Below are 9,831 nucleotides of genomic sequence, written 5' to 3' on the forward strand. Positions count from 1 at the left end.
TGGAACTATTCTTCAACGTTTTTTTTTCTTAACCTTGATATTTTAAATGGAATAGTCCAGTTATTTTGTCAAAGGGTGATTTAAAAAAATTATTTATGGAGAACAGACTTCAAGGAGAACAGTCAATAGAAATTACCTTATGGGTTAAATAGGCTTCATGGTACTATTATTTCTACTGTTTTTGTCATGGGAAAATATTTTTCCTTCTAAACAATTTCTCATCAAACTTTTAGAATATAATTCATCTATAAATTTGATGTTATGTTCAAATTCAGAGATTAATGAATTGGTGATAAAATGTCCCTAACTAACTGACTGATGATGATCAAGATAGGATTTTTTTCATGCTCTTAATTCCTGGAACAGGCCACTACAGGCCTTTTGCATACGCCCATTCCCTCTGACTATTATGCTTTTCCCTTTTCTTTTTTCCTCGTTAATGTCTATTCATTCTTCAGAGCTTAGCTCACTGTGTCTTGTTCAATGAAGCTTCCCTTTACTTCGCAGACTGAATTCAGCCCCTTTAACCATTTATGTATCCTCATTTTATTAGATTTATCTGTTGTAGCACTTATCATAAGTTTAATTAAGTAATTATGTCATCATGTATTTAAAGCCCATCTCCCTTGCCAGAATGTAAACTTCATGATGACATCTGTCTTCTCCAATGCAGTTTGCCTGATAACTTCTGAGTTATTCCTTAATTCAATAATAGGGAGAAATGATAGTATGGGTAACATCAATACAGTTGCATTCTCATATTAGGCTCTTACATAGCTGTTCACCTGCTTTTGTTCTACTTATCCAGTTCAGGGCCATATGCTAGACATGATTAATAACTGTTTTCAAAAAAGATGAGGAATAAGATCCTGTTATCAAATGAACCATGTGAAAAGTGCACTTGAAATGAAAGATTAGCCAGTGCGTCTCCGTAAAACACAGGAGAAATGATATCCATATTATTTTGTATATAAAATACCTTATTTAAAAAATATATCTATTTAATTGACTGTATTGGCTCTTAGTCGTGGCATGGGGAAATTTTGGTTTCCCTCGGGGCTCTCTGGCTCAGTAGTTATGGCATGCAGGTTTAGTTACCCTGAGGTATGTGGGATCTTAGTTCCCCAACCAGGGATGGAACTCATGTCCACTGCATTGGAAGACATATTTTTAACCACTGGACCACCAGGGAAGTCTCCAAAATGCCTTATATATATGCATGCTCCATCAATAATAAGTATTTTAACTAGAATTTAAAATTAAAAAATTTAAGGCTATGACAAACCTAGACAGTTTATTAAAATACAGAGACATTACTTTGCTGACAAATGTCCATATAGTCACAGCTATGGTTTTTCTGGTAGTTATGTATGGATGTGAAAGTTGGACCATAAAGAAGGCTGAGCACCGGAGAATTGATATTTTTGAATTGTGATACTGGAGAAGACTCTTGAGAGTCCCTTGGACTGCAAGGAGATCAAACCAGTCAATCCTAAAGGAAATCAGTCCTGAATATTCATTGGAAGGACTGATGCTGAAGCTGAAGCTCTAATACTCTGGCCACCTGATGCGAAGAGTCAACTCATTAGAGAAGACCTTGATGCTGGAAAAGATTGAGGGCAGGAAGAGAAGGGGGTGGGTGGGGACAGAGGATAAGATGGTTGGGTGGCATCACTGATTCAGAGGACATAAATTTTGAGCAAACTCTGGGAGATAGTGAGTGATAGGGAAGCCTGGTGTGCTGCAGTCCATGGGGTCACAAAGGTACGACACGACTGAGCAACTAAACAACAACAACTAGAATTTACCAGGTCCTTGCTGCTACTGACAAGTACTAAGTTGTGTCTGACCATTTTGCACCCCATGGACTGGGGGTTTTGCACCTGCCAGGCTCCTCGGTCCAAGGGATTTTCCCAGGCAAGCATACTGGAGTGGGTTGCCATTTCCTTCTCCAGGAGATCTTCCTGACCCAGGAATCAAACCCAGATCTCTTGGTCTGCTGCATTGCGAGGCAGATTCTTTACGACTAATGCCACCTGGGAAGCCTTTGATTTTCGTAAACTGACAGCCTCTTATTTTGTAGTTTATAGTGCCATCATGTGGATACTTGATTTTCCTAAAATAAAATGTAACATTTTTGTCATAGAGACTAGAACACTATGACTAGAAACCCAGCCATCCCACACCCAGGCACTGGTTATAATTCAGTACTAGTTACCAAGTCTGGCTGAGTGAAGGTTCATTTGGGGACTTCTGAATCTTCGTTGTAAGCATGCAGAATTTGGAAACATTCATTTAAATGATAAAAGAAAGCTTACAAAATACAATAGCTTGAAGATGCCTGCAATTCCTATGATCCTCAGGTTATTTTGTGTGTGTAAGAATCCACCTGCCAATGCAGGAGATATGGGTTCGATCTCTGATCCGGGAGGATCCCACATGCCTCAGAGCAGCTGGGCCCGGGCGCCACAACTACTGAACCTGTGATATAGAGCCCGGTAGCTGCAAGTACAGAAGCCTACAAACCCTAGACCCTGTGCTCCACAGCAAGTGAAGCCACCGTGGTGAGAAGCCAGCAGACTACAGCTAGCGAGTAGCCCCCACTCATGGCAACTAGAGAAGAGCCCTCACAGCAGTGAAGACATAGCACAGCCATAACTAAATAAATTTTAAAAATTAAAAAAATAATAAAGCATACAGATGATTAGCTAGATGAAGAGCCACATAGGTCTGGAAGGGTCCCAGTGCAGGAGCTTCTTCTGTTCCTTGGAGGTGCAGTATGCCAGAATGAAGCAGGGCAAAGGCTAATAGAGTTTTGCCAAGAGAACTCACTGGTCATAGCAAACACCCTCTTCCAACAACACAAGAAAAGGCTCTACACATGGACATCACCAGATGGCCAACACCAAAATCTGATTGATTATATTATTTGCAGCCAAAGATGAAGCTCTATACAGTCAGCAAAAACAAGAAAGACTGCAAGAAGATCCAACCGGTCCATTCTAAAGGAGATCAGTCCTGGGTGTTCATTGGAAGGACTGATGTCGAAGCAGAAACTCCTGTACTTTGGCCACCTCATGTGAAGAGTTGACTCATTGGAAAAGACCCTGATGCTGGGAACGATTGGGGGCCAGAGGAGAAGGGAATGACAGAGGATGAGATGGCTGGATGGCATCGCCGACTCGATGGACATGAGTTTGGGTAAACTCCGGGTGTTGGTGATGGACAGGGAGGCCTGGTGTGCTGCAGTTCATGGGGTTGCAAAGAGTCGGACATGACTAGGCAACTGAACTGAACCACCCCACCAGGCCCAACTTGGTGTTTACCAACCTGGAAACTCTCAGAATCTCACAGTTTAAAGGTTTTTATGGAGACTGCATCATGCAGGTGAACGTCAGCTCCCTTCCCTCGCTGTAAGCTTAAAATTCCAAGCTTCAAATCCTGGCTTGGTCTTCCTGGAGACCAGGCTCCATCCTGAAGCTATCCAGAGGCCACCAAAGATGCTTCTGTCACTCAGGAAATCCCAAGGGGCCCATGGAACTTTGTGTCAGGAACCAGGGGCAGTGACCAAATGTATATTTCTTTTTTTTTTTTTTTTTTCCTTTTTTGACTGTGCCATGCAGCATGAAGTATCTTAGTTTCCCAACCAGGGATCGAACCCATGACCTCTCCAGTGGAAGCATGGAGTCTTAACCACTGGATTGCCAAGGAAGTCCCTGAATACACATTTCTTATTATGTCACAATTAGCCATTCTGCAGTTGTGCAGAGGTATCTCATCATTTTAATCTGCAACTTTTCTAGTGACTAAGGATTTTAATTGACTAACTTTTCATGTGCTCATTTTCCCTCTCTATATCATAGGTGAAGGGCCTTTGTTTATTAAAAAAAGTTTTTATAACATTGGTCTATGAGAGTTATTTACACATTCCAATAAAAGTTCTTATTATGTACGTGCTTTTCAAGTATTTCCTCCCTGTCTCAGCTTGTCTCTCTATAGTCCTAATAATGGACTTTGAAGGAAGTTTTAAACTTGATGAAGAAATCCAATCAATTAATTTGTTATTTTATGAGTCAAGCCTTCATTGTCATACCTAGGAAAGCTTTGCCTGGAGAACAAAGATTTTTCTCGTGGGTTTTCTTCCAGAAGAAGAATAATTTCAGATTTTACCCACCAGGCTGTTAAAATTTTATTTATGGTTAGGAGACTGTGAGAAAGAAATCACGGTCCAAAGTCTTTTTTTGCCATGTTCTAGGTTCTTGCCTGGAATATCCCACGGACAGAGGAGCCTGGTCGGTTACAATCTACCCTTTTTAATGTAAACAGAATCACCTCAACCTGGCTCAGGAGAGCGATATAGTCTAAGGAAAAGAATCTTCTTTATCTCAGCACACTCAGCTTTATTGCTTAGACCAAAATCTGTTAATAATCCCTGAATCTTTTCTTTCTCTCACTTAGAAATGGCAAACTTGGGAATTTCCTAGTATCCATGGATAAGACTCTGCACTTCTACTTCGGGTAGGGGAGGGTGCCTGGGTTTGATCTTAGTCTGGGAACTGCAAGCTGTGGTCAAAAAAAAAAAAAAAAAGTGGCAAATCCATTCATGCTGCCTCTAAAATAATTCCCTAATCCATCCACTTCTATCTGCTATGCCCAAAACCATAATCCAAAACACTAGTATCTTCTGCTGAAATGCTGCAGTAATATCCTAACTGGTCTCTATTTCCATTCTTCACCATGCTACATACCGAACTGGGTCTCCCTACTCAAATTCATATGTCCCTATAACATCTGACGGAGAAGGCAATGTCAACCCACTCCAGTACTCTTGCCTGGAAAATCCCATGGACGGAGGAACCTAGTAGGCTGCAGTCCATGGGGTTGCAAAGAGTCGGACACGACTGAGCGACTTCACTTTCACTTTCATGCATTGGAGAAGGAATGGCAACCCACTCCAGTGTTCTTGCCTGGAGAATCCCAGGGACGGGGGAGCCTGGTGGGCTGCCATCTATGGGGTCGCACAGAGTCGGACACGACTGAAGCCACTTAGCAGCCGCAGCAGCAGCATAACATCTGAATGTAATCCTATTTGGAGCTAAGGTCTTCAAGGAGGTGATTAAGCTAAAATGAGGCCATTAGCGTGGGGACCTAATCCCGTATGACTGGTGTTCTCATAAGAAGAGAAAGAGATCCCAGCAGTGTGCGCACAGAGAGGTGGACATGCGGAGAGAAAGGAAGCCATCTGCAAGTCAAGGCGAGGGCCCTGGGACAGTTCTTCCTCTTATGGTCCTCAGAGGAAACCAGCCCCCTGGCTCCTTGATCTTGGACTTCCGGCCTCTGAAACTGTGAGGAAACAAACTTCTGTTGTTTAAGGGAACCCAGTGCATTGTGTGTTTGTTGTGGCGGCCCTAGAAAACCAATACATCCTCCTGTAGCCCAGCGAATTTTCATTTGCTTGTTGTTACCTATGCGTGTGTGCTAAGTTGCTTCATTGTGTCCGTCTCTTTGCGACTCCGACTCTATGTACCACAGCCTCCCAGCTCCTCTGTCCATGGGATTCTCCAGGCAAGAATACTGGAGTTGGTTGCCATGCCCTCCTCCAGGGGATCTTCCTGACTCAGGGATCAAACCTGCATCTCTTAAGTATCCTGCATTGGCAAGCAGGTTCTTCTCCACTAGCGCCACCTGGGAAGCCCCGTGCTTAAAAACCTCCGAAGATTTCCCACATGGTTAGAATGAACTCTAAACTTCTCAACATGGTATACAGGATCCTACCCACACATTTTTTGATTTAGCCTCCAGTCTTCAAACCATTCATTCTTTCTTTCAGTAATTGTTGAGGATATATTTTTTGTCTTGTCTTTCATAAGTCTCTTTATATTTTATAAACTAAAATTTTATTTTTTTATAACTTTATATTTCATAACTCTATATTTTACATATAACATACATTTTCACATATTTTGTGTGTGAAATTTCTTATAGTGTTTTTTGATTTTTTTTTTTAATTTAAGGAGGCTGCTTCTTTCAGGAGCCAGATTCATTGCTTTTCATTAAACATGTAAATAACATTAACTGTACTCCCTTTATTGTATGTAATTGTTTAATTCGGGGGGGAACCCAAATCCAGGCCATCACATTTAACCCTTGCTGAATGTCATGCTATTTGTTTCATTTCTGGACCTTGAATATGTTTTTAAGCATCTTTATTCTGCATCAACCTATACATTTTCTTTCCAGAGGTTTTGATTTATTTAATCCGAGTTGTGATCTGGGAAGGATCTTTTAAAAGATTCCCTAAGTGATTCTAGCTAAAATTGAACCACTGCAAGATCAACCAAGTAGACAGGGTTGGTAGAAGAATCTAGGCTCTCAGGTGATACAATTCTGATGTCTTTCTTCTGTCCGTTGTGAGTTCATTTATTTTTTTTTAATTTGTTTATTTTAATTGGAGGCTAATTACTTTACAATATTGTAGTGGTTTTTGCCTTGACCTAAAAAATTGAGCTGTTGTTGTTTAACCGCTAAGTCATGTCCAGCTCTTCTGGGACCCCAGGGGCTATAGTCCGCCAGGCTCCTCTGTCCATGGGATTTCTCAGACAAGGATATTGGAATGGGTTGCCATTTCCTTCTGCAGGGGATCTGCCTGACCCAGGGATCAAACCCATGTCTCTTGCATCAGCAGGCAGATTCTTTACCTCTGAGCTACCTGGGAAAGCCCATAAATTGAATTAACTTGACATTAATTGAGCACCTAGTATTTGCACATTACTATGCTTTCCTAAAATTTCATCTATCTTTAACACAACTAAGAACCAGAAAAGAGGGCCAGCAGTCCTTTCTTCCTACCACACCAAGTTTCTAGGATGCTGCTGCTGCTGCTTCTAAGTCGCTTCAGTCGTGTCCAACTCTGTGCGACTCCACAGACGGCAGCCCACCAGGCTCCCCCATCCCTGGGATTCTCCAGGCAAGAACACTGGAGTGGGTTGCCATTTCCTTATCCAATGCATGAAAGTTTCTAGGCAACCAAGAAAAATGAGAAGTCATAAAGACTGAGAAGGCAGAGGGCAGGAGAGAAAAGAGACCAAAAGTCAAGATGCTAAGTTCAACAGGAAAAGTAAAGAAATGTCTTGCACCATCTTCTGTATATGTGTGTGTATACGTTGTTAAGTGTGTATGTGTCTCATAGTAACATTGTTTTTGTATAGCTAATATGCTGTATTTGAACTCTTCCAGAGATCGGAGAGAGAAATGATTCACCATAACATTAATGCAGCTTTAATTTCCTTTCCAAGGCACTCTGTGGAGTCCTAATATATATATTTGTTATTTTATATTCTTTTTCTTAAGGACAACCTCTCAAATCCTGGATCTGGTGAGGTTACATTTTATTGTAAAAATTTAGATTAAGTATAGAAGGGGAAGGATGAATGGAGGATAGAATAAGAGGTCAATATTAGTTCCAAGAAGCTTGAATGAACACATTTTGAGTCAAGTAGATATTGGGTGGGACTACCTAGAAGGCTCATTGGTCTTTGGCTTAGAAGATTTGCAAAAATCCAACTGATTAGACTTTGAATGAAAAAAATTATCAAATTATAGAGCTTTCCCTACTGATTTTATAACTAGCTCTTTCCCTTAAAAGGTAGCATTATTCAGTTTAGGTTTTATGGAATTCCAACAATTTGGAATGGAAATAACGTTGAAGGTCACCTAGTTCAAGTTTCTTATTTTATCAAGGAGTCACAGATTTTTTTTTTTAAATTTTATTAGTTTGCTGCTGCTGCTGCTAAGCCACTTCAGTCGTGTCTGACTCTGTGCGACCCCATAGACGGCAGCCCACCAGGCTCCCCCATCCCTGGGATTCTCCAGGCAAGAACACTGGAGTGGGTTGTCATTTCCTTCTCCAATGCATGAAAGTGAAAAGTCAAAGTGAAGTCGCTCAGTCGTGTCCGACTCTTTGCAACCCCATGGACTGCAGCCTACCAGGTTCCTCCGTTCATGGGATTTTCCAGTCCAGAGTACTGGAGTGGGGTGCTATTGCCTTCTCCATTTTATTAGTTTATTTATTTATTTTTGTGCTGGGTCTTCACTGCTGTGCAGGCTTTTCTCTAGTTGCAGCGAACAGGGGCTACTCTTCCTTGTGGAGCACAGGCTCTAGGGTGCACAAGGTTCAGTCGTTGTGGCACACGGGCTTAGTTGCCCTGCAGCATGTGGGATCTTAGTTCCCCAACCAGGGATTGAACCTGTGACCCCTGCATTGGCAAGCGGATGCTTAACCACTGGACTACCAGAGAAGTCCCGAGGCACAGACATTTAAATGACTTTAAATGTGATGTTACAGCTACAAAACAGATCTGTTTCTTGTGCTCTATTGTGTCTACTCCCTCTAGTTAGTAACCATTCTGTTTGGTGTGCTATTAGAGCAATAAACTGAACACTAGCTCTGCTACTGCCAGTGTTAAAAGCAGCTGCTCTATTCAACATCCATTTACGATAGAAACTCGCCAGAGAGTGGGCACAGAGGGAACATATATCAACATAATAAAGGCCGTATATGACAGACCCACAGCTAACATTATACTCAATGTTGAAAAGCTGAAAGCATTCCCCGTAAGATCAGGAACAAGACACGGATGCCCACTCTGGCCACTTTTATTCAGCACAGCAAGTGTCTTTTAACTTCATGGCTACAGTCACCATCCACAGTGATTTTGGAGCCCAAGAAAATAAAGTCTGTCACTTTCTACTTTTTCCTTTTCTATTTGCCATGAAGTGGTGGGACTGGATGCGATAATCTTAGTTTTTTGAATGTTGAGTTTTAAGCCAGCTTTTTCACTCTCCTCTTCCACCTTTATCAAGAAGCTCTTTAGTTCCTCTTCGCTTTCTGCTGTTAGAGTGGTATCATCTGCATATCTCAGGCTGTTGGTATTTCTCCTGGCAATCTTGATTCCAGCATGTGATTCATCCAGCCTGGCATTCCACATGATGTACTCTGCACATAAGTTAAATAAGCAGGGTGACAACATACAGCCTTGTGTACTCCCTTCCCGATTTTGATCCAGCCCATTTCTCCATGTCTGGTTCTAACTGTTGCTTCTTGACCTGCATACAGGTTTCTCAGGAGGCAGGTAAGGTGATCTGGTATTCCCATCTTTTTAATGTGTACGTATATATATATATATTTCAAACATTTTAAACTGCTTGAAAAATGTCTTATTTTAAGATCAAGTGCTATAGTTTAAGTTGTCTCTCTTTCCAACTATCAATCATCACCTTTATAATTTATATATTCTTTCCTAGCACTGATAGGTAAAGCGTATACATAGAATTGTAAAATGTGGAACATGGAAGTAGACTTAGGATTCTTCTAGTCTAGTCTAGTCTAGTCTTTGTATGCTGGATTTAAAAATCTGCCTGCAATGCCGGAGACCTGGGTTTGATCCCTGGGTTGGGAAGATCCCCTGGAGAAGGTAAAGGCCATATTCTGGCCTGGAGAATTCCATGGACTGTATAGTCCATGGGGTCACAAACACTGAGCGACTTTCACTTCACCACTAGCTCAGCGAAATAGCAACCCACTCCAGTATTCTTGCCTGGAAATCCCATGGACAGAGAAGCCTGGTGGGCTATAGTCCCTGGGGTCACAAAGAGTTGGAACCGACTTAGTGACAGACACCACACACACACCACTAAAGGTGAAAAATAATTATCTTAATTAGTAAAAGGCATTAGGCTAGGGGACCTAGTATTTCAATTTTCTGTTTTTCTTCCCCCAAATTTTTAAACAACTTGTGCTTTCAATTTTTAAAACCAGAATTGAGGAGGCAG

The sequence above is a fragment of the Budorcas taxicolor genome, chromosome 13, assembly GCF_023091745.1.
Source record: "Budorcas taxicolor isolate Tak-1 chromosome 13, Takin1.1, whole genome shotgun sequence".
Classification (NCBI taxonomy): domain Eukaryota; kingdom Metazoa; phylum Chordata; class Mammalia; order Artiodactyla; family Bovidae; genus Budorcas; species Budorcas taxicolor.